This window comes from Suricata suricatta, chromosome 1 (assembly GCF_006229205.1).
Source record: "Suricata suricatta isolate VVHF042 chromosome 1, meerkat_22Aug2017_6uvM2_HiC, whole genome shotgun sequence".
NCBI lineage: Eukaryota > Metazoa > Chordata > Mammalia > Carnivora > Herpestidae > Suricata > Suricata suricatta.
The window spans coordinates 3,943,185-3,958,074 of NC_043700.1; the positions used below are offsets into that span (position 1 = coordinate 3,943,185).

The window sequence follows — 14,890 nt, forward strand, 5'->3', positions numbered from 1 at the left end:
ACATTGGGGTACAAGTGCTCCTATGCATCAGCACTTCTGTATCCCTTGGGTAAATCCCTAGCAGTGCTGTTGCTGGGTCATAGGGGAGTTCTATGGATAGTTTTTTGAGGAACCTCCACACTGTCTTCCAGAGCAGCTGCACCAACCATGTAGGAGGGTGCCCATCTCTCCACACCCTCACTGGCATCTATAGAGATGACGGGGACCTTGAACAAAGTGTTGCATTAGGACATGGCTTCTTCACGAATGGTGCTAGAAAACATTGAAAACAAGCCACGAGTTCACCTCTTCAGTTCACAAACATTTACTCAATGCCTTCTACATGCTAGTTAATGTTCTAGGATAAAGTCTCTCTGTGGGCGACAGCTCCCAAGACAAACAGAAAAACATACCTAATATGTTCAATTGTGATATGGACATTGGAGAAAAATCAGACAAGAGACAAGGGGAGAGAATGCCCTCCTACCTGTACTTATAATTCAAACCAAGTCACTCAAAATTTACATATGTTTTAACTTCTGAGTCTACAGTGGTAATTGATTCTTTGTCATCTACTAAATGATTGTGTTTTTTTACAAGATATTTCTTCCAAAGTTAGCCTCATCACTGTCTTTTTTACACTACCCTCAACTATTTACTTTGCGTGTGTTGTGACACAATACTTTCCCACCAACCATCATCCTGGTGTCCGATGAATGGGACGCCACAGTGCTGTGGTCCAAGCACATCAGATGCTGTTTAAAAGACTGACACAAAGGCTAACAAAGAGCATCCAAACTCACCCAGGGCATCATTTGTAAATGTCTCCATTCATTGAGTGCTCAGGGTTAATCTGTCATAACACACGCCGGGAGATTTGGTGATGCTCTCAGAAAAGAATAATCAATGACAAACAAGCAATGTCTTTCTGAACCTACCATATGCTCTGCTTTCTACTTTCCAGGTCCTATCCTGGCTCTGCTGATCTATTTTTTTCACTGGGTTAAGTTATCCATCTTCCATCTTTGACATAGAGCGTGAAGGGAAAACATAGGATTCAGCTGTGCCTCTGCCCCTCTGGAGACAGAGTATTGATGAAAGCCTTTCTTCCTGGTACCCGGAAAAGGGAGCTACGGCCAGGCAACATCATCATCACCGTTTTTTTCTCCTGAGTGACCTCCGCATGTGGACAAGATACTCAAATTGCTTTGTTTTTAATGGAAACAAGAAAAAAAAACTCAGCAATTTAAAAAGCAGTCAAGCAAATAAAAAGCTCTCCTTCTACGAGAATGGAGAGCTCATCATAGAAGGAAATTTGTCTTCTTGGTATTAAGACACCAAAGTGACCTTCCCAGAATTTCTGAATACTCTCTAGGTGAGTTCAGGCATGAGCATGGACAAGCACGTTAGGTACACCCCTAAAACATGAGGAGCAGAAACACGTTACCCAGTACGATAAACTCCAGAGACAGCAAATAGTAGGTGTTGTGAAACTACTTGGTATAATGGTGCCTGGTTTTCTGTTCACTTCCATAGTTTGAGAATCTAAAACTAAGGATGTAGCATTCTATTTGCTACTGCCAATAGAAGAGTCCTGATGCAAAGAAGAATAAAAATGTGGAGACAAATGACTGCCTCATGTCAGTGTCACTTCTGATTATCTTTGTTGTTAATGACGATGTTTTTATCAAGGAAGAGACCTCAGCATTCTGAACTCTGAAATCCAAGAGGCTTCAGTGGGGGAGAGCAGTGTTTTCACCCTAATTTATTTAGTAGCTGCAATGTCTCAGGGATTGAAAGTTCTGTCTGTTCCGTAGGCAGCGGTGTAGGTGGATGCTGCATGTTTCATACCTGAGTTGGAGAAATGCAGAAGAACGGTGACAAAAAGAAATGAATTGCTTATGAAATCTAACTTTATAATTTTAAATGTTTTATTTATTTTGAGAGAGAGACAGACCACACGCAAGCAGGGGAGGGGCAGAGAGAGAGGGAGAGAGAGACTCCCAAGCAGGCTCTGCACAGTCAGCATGGAGCCTGACACGGGCCCCGATCCCACAGTCTGTGAGATCATGACCTGAGCTGAAATCAAGAGTCCGATGCCTAAATGACTGAGCCACCAGGCTCCCCTCTAATTTAATGTTTATTTAATTATGAAAAGACTAAGACCCAAGTCTTATCTTTACCATTGTGAACGTGTACATAAGCATTTGTCCCTTGGGGAGAGATAGTTGAGGAAGTTCTGGTTCTGCTATTCTGAAGATGACTCCTGCTGACACTTCAGATAATTCAGCTTCCTCAACTCACCACAGTTCTGCTAAGTGCTAAGCTCCTGACATTAATTATTATTTTGCCTTCGCTATAGGTCACCAGTCTGACCCTAAAGCTGTGTGTGTGTGCACACTTACAACTCCCTTTGCGTCCTACTCATCACTATGTATTATCATGAGCCATAGATCCCAGTAGAAAGGAAAACCTATGGATTGCTATGGATTAGAAGAATCTTAAATCTGAAAATGTTTCCATTAAATAAAGTAAGTGATTATTATCTTCTGTCTTTGGGGGGAATGTGCTAGAACATTTTGTAAATTTCAATATGGAATTTTGCCAAAATTAGTCTTAATTCAACAGTGAAGTTTAATAAAATCTGAGATTAATCATAAAAGCCTCTTAAATTTGCCCAGCTAATTACCAAATAGTCCTTGTTAGACCAAATGATTCATACATTCACAAGGTGTTTAGGAGAATGTTTAGCACCGGGCCATGGAAATAAGCTTAAAACCCTTTTGGGAAAGGAAATCTAAGAATTGTGCCAAATTGTGGATGGCACCCTAGATAATTAAAGTTTTATTTTACTCTAGACCTCTAAAACCTTGGTTGTTCATCCAGGAATGTGCCAACAATCTCACACACAGGAAAAAGTGACATGTTCCTAGAATTTATGAGGCTTACAGGTTTATAATGTTGATGTAATAATTTCCAATTTAGTAATTTCTGGAGCTCACAATTTCCCTTTAAACATTTCATTCTAATGATTTTTTTAAAAGTTTATTTAAAAGTTTATTTTTTAAAAAGTTATTTATTTATTTTGAAAGAGAGACAACGGGAGTGGAGGAGGAGCAGAGAGAGCGAGGAGAGAGAGAGAGGGAGAGGGAGGGCGGGGGAACCCCGTGCAAGCCCCACAATGCGAGTGGAGGACCTGATGTGGGGCACAAGCTCATTTGACAGTAAGATCGTGACCTGAGCCAAACCTAAGAGATGCTCTACTGACTGAGCCACCCAGGCACCTCTAGTTTTTATGACTTTTTAAAATAACTACTGGGGTGCCTGGGTGGCTCAGTCGGTTAAGCATCGGCTTCGGCTCAGGTCATGATCTCATGGTTCGTGGGTTCGAGTCCCGCGTCGGGCTCTGTGCTGACAGCTCTGAGCCTGGAGCCTGCTTCGGATTCTGTGTCTCCTTCTCTCTCTGCCCCTCCCCTGCTCACACTCTCTCTTCTCTCAAAAATAAATAAATATTTAAAAAATAAATAAAATAATATAACTACTTAGTAAATGACACAAACCATGTAGATGTATTAAAATCTGTGACTCTGCACCCTGTCTATGAGCATTTCACTATTTAAAAGAAAATGAGACGTCCTCATTTGGAGCCAGGCCTCAAGGTGCGGGAATAATCCCGTGTCTTCAGGGTCTCTGCTCCTGTGCTTTTTATTCTGCCAGAAACTGCTCTCTCATAGTTTTTGTCTCCATGAATCCCTCCGCATTTGTCTTGACTGTACACTTCCATTATGACCGTTCGTCTCACTTGATTTTGCTTTATGTATCCCTCTGCGTGACCTTTTTAATTCTCTTGGAAAATGGGCCCAAATAAAAGCTCTCAACTTCTGTGAGTTCACAGGTACTGACTGAGCGCGTGACTGACTCTAACAAAGCATTGTGCACCACCATAAGTAGGCGATCTGGGCTACAATGGGAATACCGATTTGCAACTCAGAGTTAAAAGCCCTGTGCCCTGATGCATGCCATGTGTGGATGCATGTGTGACATTCTAGACACAAGTAATGGAGCAGAAGAGAGGGAAGTATTTTGGTCCTTGTTGTCTCTGAGAAAGATAAACTCTGAAGGTAAAACAGGATTTCTGTGCACAGGGATGTTTTACTTCCTCGGCCAGGAGCGCTGTGTTTCTTGGATTTCGTCCTTGCAAAAATAAAAGTGAGACACTGCAGGCCAACTATGCGCGTGTCAGGGTGCGGAGAAAGGGAGGGTGGGATGCGGTCCTGTAACAGGGCTTGAGGAAGCACCTGCCTGTCGCTGGGCCATGCACTTCCCTGAGACCCTGAGCCACACTCTGGGGATGAAAGGGCAGAGGGGACCCCAGAGTGCAGTGGGGCTGGAAGTTAGCCAAAGTGAGGAATTTGTGTTCAAACACAGTGATGGGTGTTTCAGAACACAGTGACAGCTCATACCCATCCAGTGTGTAATGAGAGGCAGTAAGTACCTTCCTGAATCCTCACACATCCGTAAAAGATGGGCGCTATTATTGTGTTCATTTTATAGTTGAGCAAAGTTAAGTTTAGCGAAGTAAAGCAAGGTGCCCAAGACCATGTAGCTGGCATGCGATGGAAAGAGACCTTGGTGTTGAGGACCCTGAGGAATTCTGACAACCGTTTCCTCCCTGTGTCCCCACTGCATTGCTCGGGAAGGGTCTCTCTCTCTCTCACTCACACACACAATCTTTTCTTGTTTTGTTTTAAATGTTCATTTATTTTTGAGAGAGAGTGTGTGTGCAGGAGCGAGGGAGGGGCAGAAAGAAGGGGCAGAGGGTCCAGAGTGGGTTCTGTGCCGACAGCAGTGAGCCTGTGAACCACACATCATGACCAAAGTCTGACACTTAACAATTGTGTTGCCCAGGTGCCCCTACACACACACACAGACACACACAGACACACACAGACACACACACACACACACACACACACACACACACACCTGTGTCTCTTTCTCTTCCGCCCTTTCTCTCTAGTTTTTCTGATGTTTTAGCTCCTTTTGCTGTGACCAAGAAGCACTGATTGACCAGCTTCTAAGCAAACACTGGCTTCTCATAGCTCTGGAGGCTGGAAGCCCAAGATCAAGGCACTCACAGACTCAGTGTCCTGTGTGGGCCCCTTCCTGGTTCATGGGCAGCATCTTCTCCCTGTGGCCACCCATGGAGGAGGGGGGAGGGGGCATTAAATCAAAGCGCTGCTGAGGACACACATCCTATCCTGAGGCCCCACCTTCATCGCTGCATCACCGCCACAGGCCCTACCTCCTGACTCCATCGCTTCCTGGATCAGGTTTCAACCACTGAATGCTGCCGGGCTCTGACATCCCTTCCACAGCACTCATGGCCCCAGACAGCCTGCCGGGAGCTTGCCAGACCCCCTAGGACCATGTGGCTCTTGACCCTCACAGACACTTTAACCCCACCATCCTCACTCCCCGCAAGCCCACACTTTCCACCAGGAATGTGAGGCCCGTTTTCACGGCCCTGAACCCTTTTTCTCACTGGAGTTCTCATCACTGGCACCCAGGAACCCTACACCCTACCCAGGAAAACTCTGTCTCCTAGACTCAGGCCACACCACCACGTGTGCCTTCCCAGAATCTCCATTCCTCTTGCTCCTCCCACAGCTAACCCCACCATGAGGAGGTGGCCAGCATGTGACAGTCACTTCCTGTCTGGGGGGAAATTCTAAACCCCACACACTGCATCTCCATGGACAGTATTGCTCACCCGGCTAGCATTTCTTGTTTCAATAACTGATCACATTTCTTCACCTCTCCTAAGCTAGGATGGTAGGGATTTCTCTTCCTGCTCAAACATTCCTAGCACATGTGACACGCTTAGTATGTTTTCAATGAAAAATATATTTTTAAATTAGATAAAGCCAGTGAATACATTCAGTCACAAGAGGAGTAAAATTCATCTGGGAAACTGGAGATTTTCTTTGCAGGCTGTTAACTATGAATATGAGAAAAATATATATATAGTTCACCATATTTAGAAATGTAGAATATGAGTATTATTTTGCATTAAAAGATGTTGCCTACTGGTAGTCATAAAATAGTCATTTTTAGGGAGTTCAATTCATGACCACAAGCATTGCTGTGCACATTACTCATCATCGAGATTCTGACAGATGGGGTCCAGAATTCCATTTTTCAAAGAACAAAATGAAGCTTAGCATAGAGAGGAGAATTGCTGGAAATTACACAGCCACGTAATGGACAAAGCAGAAACTGGTAAAGACTTCACTTGAACTATACGTTCTTGCTAAAGCACTAGCCCGCCCAGGTCGGTCATGCGTTCACCTTCACTGTCATATTTTAACTGGACAAACGCAGGTCGGTATTCACGCAAATGCACACCCAGAATCAGCATGCATACCTTCAGCCCTCATGTTTACACACCTCCAGAACAATATTTGTGGCCTTGCCTGCAATTTCTAAACACTTTATTTTTCTTTTTTTAATTGTTATAATGGTTAATTTTTGAGAGAGAGAGAGAGAGAGAGAGACAGACAGACAGACAGACAGATAGACAGAGCGTGAGTGGGGGAGAGACAGAGAGAGGAAGACACAGAATCTGAAGCAGCCTCCAGGCTCTGAGCTGTCAGCACAGAGCCCGACATGGGGCTCAAACTCACAAACTGCGAGATCATGACCTGAGCCAAAGTCAGTTGCTTAACCGACTGGGCCACCCAGGTGCCCTAAACACTTTCCTCTTTATGTCACATGACAATCTAGCATGTTGACATTTCCTTTGTGGATATTATTTCTTTCCCTGTGCTGTAACCAGGGACAACCCCCCAAGGTCTTACATTCTCCTAGAACATTTGGTTATAATGATTTCATTTCTTACGTTTATTTGATTAGCATCCAAATTGATGATATCCTGCTCTCTGTTTTATAGATCTGTCCTCATTTCTTATTGGATAGGACTTCTGGGTGTTCTGTCCTCATTTCTATTTTCACACCTCTGAAAGTCTCGAACACTTCCCACCCAAGTCTATCAAATGCATTATTATTTTTCTGATTATCTGCAGGTAAAGCTTCACACTATTTTGACTCATTTCTGTGTTTTTTAATGTAAAACGATATGTTCTTTTGGATCTTTGTTCAAAATGTCTTTGACACCTCTCTGGTTCTTCCTGTTCTTAATGTCTTCTCACCACTAAGATTAAGTCAATCTTCGGTTTAGCCAAGCCAACCGGAACCAGGGGGACTATCTCATGAGTGACCCCACAGTCTTCAGCCTTACCCTTTTCAGTATATTCTATATAACATTACCTAAAACACCACTCTCCTATGTTATCAATATCATCACACTTTCTGATGGAAAAAAAAGGCCTCCTACTTAAAATGACTCAATCATTATTATTCCTACTTAAGAGGATTGAATGAGTATTGTTGAGTTAATTTATGGATTAATAAATTAATCCAAATGCTAAATCACTTATTTATTGGAAATTCAGAACTTGTCCCCTACATATGTTTAGAATAGTTTTTCTTAACAGACATGAACAGTATACAGATTTTTTATCAGTCAATTCAACATTTCTAAGTAATCAAATATCTCCAACACATTTTGTGAAAATGGTCAGTATGATTAGCATCTAGCATAATATTTGAGCAACAGAACTATGCATTGGGTCACATGAGAATAGCTAAATATAGAAGCATATCTTCATGGTGTAAAATTGAGAACATTTTCAAGGCTGAAGATTTCCAAAGAAACCCAAACTCATCAACTCAGGCATACTAGCCATATTTTTATAGGTATCCATATCAAGCTGGCAAATAATAGGAAGAAACTGTGTAGTTTTAGTCTTCTAGATCTGAAACATTATTTGTGGAGAAAACTCATTGCATATAAATATAAATGATATCTCTTATGCACTCATGCCTATTATCATCCCAGTGTACTATGGTGAGGCAAATAGAATGCTGTTGGAGATGTAGCATACACATCTTCTCTCTACATCACACAGAATTTCTCCTCCAATTTTGAGTTGGCACAGGAGGTTCAGAAAAAAGAGAAGCTAGAGAGGCAACTTCTTATTTTCACTTTATGACTTCACATTTCTTTCAGAGTTGGAGGAAACAGGTGAAAGAAATGTAGCCACTTCTTGAGAATCACCTTGGACCTTTTAGGTCTATATTCCCAGTGCCTGTGGGATAAATGGAAGAGCTTGGAACAGACAGCATGGTGATTCAGGAAGTGGCAGACATCTTTTTTCTGCATCAATGCAGACTTGATCATCTGAACCATCTTAAATATGGAAACCGCTTCAAAGGCTGAATTTAAACAACAACATCAGACCTCTTCAAACACATGAGCTCGTGCCCAGGAGAGTGAAAATATAAAATATATTTATGTTTTGCTAGTAGCTTATTCATACACTTTATGCATGAATGTAAGTTGTATAACAATGTAGGGAAGGAACAATGTAGGGCAAAGAGGAGGGTAAAACCTAAAGAACATCAGTAGTGAGAACAGATGTTAAGAGTTGGATGTCTCTTCTCTATATATGGCTGGATTTTATTTTTAATATTTTTTATTTATTTTGAAGAGAGAGTAGAAGTAAAAGAGGAGCTGAGAGAGAGGGAGAGAGAATCCCAACTAGGCTCTACTGTCAGTGCAGAGCCTGACATGGGGCTTGATCTCACAAAACCTAAGATCATGACCTGAGAGCCAAAGTCAGATGCTTAACCAAAATATTATTTTATAGATAATGTTGGTATAATGAGCATCATTTTGTCTACTTTTTATTTTTCCGTATTTTTAAAATTTGCTCAGTATAATGTGTATTCCACACAAATTGGAAATTGTCCAATTTGAAGAAAGAAGTTTCACAAACTAAGTCACAGAAATAAATGTAGAGAAGATCTGTCACATTAGCAAGGAATTATCACAAATAGAACTATCACTCTATTACATACAGCTCATTGCTGCATTTTAGAAAATATGGAGAAAAAGGTTATGCTGAACTAGCTATCATAAACTTACGATTGAAGAGAAAGGCAAGGAATACAAGAAATATGTGTTGGATAATCAGACTGTAAGCAAATTCATACTCAGTGAAAATAACTTCCACACTTAGAGTAATTCAAAAACCATCCAACTGTAAACAGAGCCTGCGGTCCCGAGCTGGCCTGTCCAACACAAATATCCAAAAAGATATCTGAGGCTCAGGACCACTTGAGGCAGGGTTCTTCCCAGAGAAAGGTGGGGCAGTCATAAAATACACAATACATTTTGTCAATTCAGCACCAAAATAATACAATCTATTTCATCAATTATTTCTATATTGCACTCCATGTTGATATGTATTCGTTGGGATATATTATATTAAATAAAATATATTATTTACAAATGTTCCAAGTGTTTTATGTTTTAATGTGGATACTAATTTTTAAACCTGCGTATGCAGTTTGTGATAGATTTCTATCAGAGCATGGACCCAGGCTTTGAAGGCTCTCATGCGAACGTGATGGGAAATGGGTTCCTTTTGCCACAAACCACTTGTCATTTAACATTTGGAAATGCAATGATTACAATATGGAAGAACATAGCCTTCTGTAATAAAATAATTAGGTATCCTTTTCTGAGTCAAATAATCCAGAAATTATTTATTCTGAAATAATGAATTAGGTCAGAATTATTCTTAGCATCTGAGCATGTGACCAGTTCTATGTTTTTGTTTTGTTTTAACATTTCAAAAATTCTGCTAATAAATGAAATAGCAAAATAGTACATAAAAACTTACATAAGAAGATTCTCGGTGGAAAAGGAGCCCAAATTAACACGGGAACCTCAATTACAGCTTTTAAATAATGTATTAGAATTCTAGATGCTGATTAAGATCAAAGAGGTCTCATATGCTACAAATACGGTGGTTGGTGTGTTCAACTCAATTTCTGTTTAAAACAGCACAGCAAGGAGGGGTGCCGGGATGGTTCAGTCAGTTAAGGGTCCGACTCTAGATTTCGATTATGGTCACGATCCTAGGGTTCTGGTTGAGCCCCGCATCTGGTGTGGAGCCTGCTTACGATGCTCTCTCTCTGTCTCTCTCTCCCTCTCATCCTTTGCCCCTCCTCCACTCTCGTATGCATGTGCACACATTCTCTCTCGCTATCTCTCAAATAAAATAAAACATACAATGAAATCAATCTGAAAGGCAAAATGTCACTACCTAGCATTAGAGAACACAAATATCTTGCACATTCCTGACTACACTCTTGTATTTATTAAGCTCTGTAGAATGCCTATTTGACTATTTTAGAATCTGAAATGAGATGATTATATGGTTTTCTGATATATGCAGTTTAACTGAGGAAAAACAATCAAAAGAATAACCAATTTTATGTGTATGCCATAATTTAACATAATCATTTCTACTTGAATTCCAAGGTACTATATTTATTCTCAAGTTACATCAAATGGTTACTTTTCTTAAGGGTCTCAGTTATGTAAATGGCTTTGATTTCCACTGGATTTGTCTTGACTTACACAAGTAAGCATACACAGCTCCAAAAGAAAGAAGATTCAAGAAAGTGATTGACCCACATTTCAAAAACTTATAGTCTCATCAACACAGGAGGAACTCATTACTGTCTTTGAGTCTGAGTGATCAGACTCCCATTTGCATAGGACAGTGATGCTCAACCCCTGCTCGGATGCATCCTTCTCAGTCAATAAGGTCATTGTTCAAGGCACAGATGCAACCCCAGAGCCTGCCATTGTGTTTGTTCCCTCTCCATTCAGCGCTCTGACAGCCTCGGCACCTCTGGGCTCTTTGAAATGAGGCCAAAAAGTGTATGCAAATTACACCATTTACCAACGCTAAGAAAAGATCTTTCTTTGGTATGTATTGGAGTTAATACTATTTATTAGGCATCTCATTTATATACCCTTGCCATAGACACATTGTCGGTAAGGTTATAATTTTTAAAGTCTAGACTGGTTTAGATTTCTCAATATCTGTCTGTTGGGGTGGAGGGAGGTGGGGGAGGCAGCCAAGGAAACTGTGTGTAGAGAGAGACTTTCAGTTTATCCAACTTGCTCCAGGGGACGTCTTGAGCACATCTGCTATATCTGTGTCTAAAATTGCTGCCTGCACAGGGATAAATGCCAAATTCAGCATCAGATTGCTGAAACAAGGGTGTTACTACAAGAAATAAAACTGAAGTTGTAAACCAGCAAGTTAATAGCTCAAGGATTATTGGGTAAAATTGAATTTAAAACTCTTCTCCTAAGTTTTCTTTTGCGAACTATTTTGGACAAGGGGAAAACCATCCAGGGCGAGTATGATGTGTTTTGTACACAGAAAACAAGGCTGGTTTCCCTCTGGCCACTTTACCCTGACTGTCACCCCAAGGGTTCCATGCTCACCCATCAGTCTTCCTGCTGGGGCTTTCCAGAGGGTGAGTTCAGTCTGCATGGTAGGTCCCACACAGAGGAGGCTACAGTATTTAGAAAAGTGATCTGATCTTAGCTCCTCAATTACTCCATCATTAGTTGATGGTTACTACAATGTGATCATTTTTCTATGGGGTGAGGTACCCCAGAAAGAGAAGGCATAGTCTCTCACTAGCTCTTTATTTTCTGAGTAATTGATTCTTCTACTTTTGACTGCTTCTTAATCAACTAAATTGAAGGGATTAAGGGCCCCTCATAGGTGAATAATAATGGCTATTGCAAGCAACTTCTGACCTAAATATATCACTAGTTGGCACGCAATGTAATAGTTCTGGAATGCCATTTCAAAAGGCATATGCAATGGTTACTTATAATCCACAGTTTTGTCTAAAGGGCTTCAATTAATATTGTTCATATTATTAAGTTATTACAGCTTAATTTCCACTTGAGATCTTTTCCTGAAGGAAAATAAACAAAAATAAATAGAATGCCAGATTAAGCCATCACTACATAACCCTGAGCTCTTTAAAATATTAAGTTTGAACAAATCATAATATCCTTCATGCCTCTTGTGACATGTCAAAATATTAGACACTGATAGGAAATCAATGTCTAGTTGTTAATTTAAATTTTATAAGGAGCAGCTGCCAACTGCCAGGGACTTGCACAACATTCTGTGTGTCTTGTCTGGCAATCTCCACCTTCATGTAAGTAATAGATGAGGTTTCACATTATTCTTGCTTTCTCTGTGAGCATCCACTACTGAGATCATGGGAGAGTGGCTGTGTTTTCCAAAGGCACATAACAGACTTTAGAAAGTTAATGATACTGCACAGACACAGAGAGATGTATTCTTCATGATGTCAGTGGGGAAGTAGAGACCATTCTTTTGAAAACATACAGTAGCCCAAAATATAGAGACCTAGGATCTAGAGATTAACACCCGTGCACAAAGGAACAATTGTAGGATTAATCATTTTCTAACACATTAACTTTTTACAATTTTATCATCTTTGGCTCCAAGTACATGGAAACTAATTTTATGTTATCCTCTGTATTCTTAAGAGTATTAAGTTGAAAAGACAATGAGCATTCCAGGGAGTAGAAAATTTTTCAAATTAACTGTTCTGCCCAAATTGGAAGCCAGCCAGGCTGCTCTCTTAAAATGTCAATTGGAATGACTGTTTTCTAAAATAGTGGAAAGAAGATTTTTGTCTAGTGGATTTAGATAATTCCTGTGTTCCTACCCTATTTTCATATTCAAGCTCATGAGGCTATAACAGTTCTAATCGTAGCAACATGGTTAAGTTAGCAATCTTCTGCGTATTTTCCTATCTTCTTCAATCTCCTTGGATGCAAATTAAAGTCCGTGGAGAGACTGTACCTTCCACAACACACTGGGATGTTTTCAAAGAATGATACTAGGAGAACGTTAACATTAACTATATTGTGTTGTTGTGAGGTGTGTATTTTAATTCTGAAACCATTTCACTCCAACTGCACATCATTTTCTTGAAAAGCCAATCAGTTCCGAGTACACATGCCCCCAGGGGCTGTGATTTTGTCTCTGGGTGGGAGATAGCCTGGGGTAGGTCTGCCGGCTAAAAGCCTGACTGTGCCTCCAGTTATTAGAAAGGCAAGACTGTAAAGATTTTCTAAAATCATGCTCTATGGAGCATAACTATAGCAGCGCATACCTTTTCCAATAATCAGATTTTAGAACTATGGGTGAATAGCCCTTCAAAAGTGAAATAGGCAGAAATACAGATAAAAGTACAAACCACAGACTACTTCATAGCACCTGCCACCTGCACACTGAAGAGAATAGTGAACAGAACTGTCTAACCCCACCATTTTGAAGATAGATATTAACATGTCTTTTCTTATAGAAATAAGAAAATGATTCTAAACTTTGGATATTTATAATAGTTTACTTATTTTGAGAGAGAGAGCAAGTGGCATGGGGGCAGAGAGACAGGAGAGAATCCTAAGCAGGCTCCGGGCTCCCAGCGCGGAGCCCAATATGGGGTTCGAACTCACACACCATGAGATCATAACCTGAGCCGAAATCAAGAGCCAGATGCATAACCAACTGAGCCACCCAGGTTCCCTGTAGTCACTAGATTTTAAATGGCAACATTATGTGTCAGCTGCACAAACATAGGGCTGATGAGCCTCTCTCCTGTGCTATCTGTGGGTTCTGAAACTCCAAGAATGGACTCATTCATTAGAAACCTCCTCTCCCTACATTAGGGTTGAGCTTCTGAAACAGTGCCGAAGCACCAACGTGATCCCTTCCCTTCCATTTTCAAATTCTGATAACAGAAAACAGAAAATGGTATCTCTCCACAGACCTGAGGAAGAAAACTTGCCAATGAAAATTTGTTGAACAACATCTTCCCTTATAATCTTTATTTAAAGGCTTTTTGCTCACTGAATGCCCATTTATTTAACATCTTAGAGCTGTACACTGAATTTCTTGCAATAGGCCCTTCATGTTTAATGAAAAAGCTGCCTATGTCTGCACATGTGCGGAGTTATGGGTGTGTGACACACAAGCTTATCTGTGCTGGGTTCTGTTGGGATTTCCCCCTTCATGTGTTCAATGTGCCTTGGGAGCCTCGGTTTCCTCTGTTCCAAATGGAAGTAACACCAAACGGATGATGTTATTGGATCATCCCAATAACTTGAGAAAGTGACCCAAGGATCTCCCCAAGGTATGTATACATGACACCTGTGGTGATTGAGACCCTCACCAGCAAGAGCCCAAGACCTGACCATTTACTGCTCACCTGCTTTTAATCAGTGGCCTCTGCCCCACATTTTCCCTCAAGTTCTTCTTTCCAGCTTACCTCCTAACTCAGGCAAGACCTAAGGGCATCACGGTTCATGATGGGACCAAAATTTCCCCTCAAGCAATCAGGACTGCCCTGTGGCCCTGACCAGCCAGGCCAGCGGGGCTAACTCCCTGACTCCCGCCTGTCTGTGCACATGGTAACGCACGCGCGATGGAGAGTTACCTTTACCTCATTAGAACGTTATAATCTCCGCCCATGGAGGAGCGTCAGCCTCATTTACATAACGTACATACACATGTATAGGTGTGTAACCTGAAGGAACACGCATGACCTTATTCCCGCGTCTGTATGTGATGACAGGTCTTCTCTAAATATTCACCAAATGCTAAATAAATGGAACCCATTCACTCTTGCTCAAATAGTCACAGCTTCATAAGTTTTCTCCGTGATCTCCTTATTTGCTGCAAATAATTTTACCTTGTGTAACAAGTTTCTATCCGACACTCACCAAAAACCAAACTCATGTTAGTTCAGTTACAAAACTATAGCAGAAGCCATGGTTGCTGGCCTTGACCTCATCGCTCCAACTCTTCTGTCTGCCTTTGGATCTTTCTCCTTTCCAATCTATGTTCTACATTTGCGAAAAACTGGT

At 41.1% G+C, this 14,890-nt stretch overlaps 1 long non-coding RNA gene across 1 annotated transcript; it reads right to left on the minus strand.

The window, feature by feature from the left end:
• Positions 1-1,729: 1,729 nt before the first annotated feature.
• LOC115286980 lies at positions 1,730-14,306 on the minus strand. Its single transcript, XR_003906344.1, has 2 exons — positions 14,233-14,306; positions 1,730-1,830 (listed from the first exon to the last, which is right to left on the minus strand). It is a non-coding gene; the product is annotated as an uncharacterized LOC115286980 (long non-coding RNA).
• Positions 14,307-14,890: the final 584 nt, after the last annotated feature.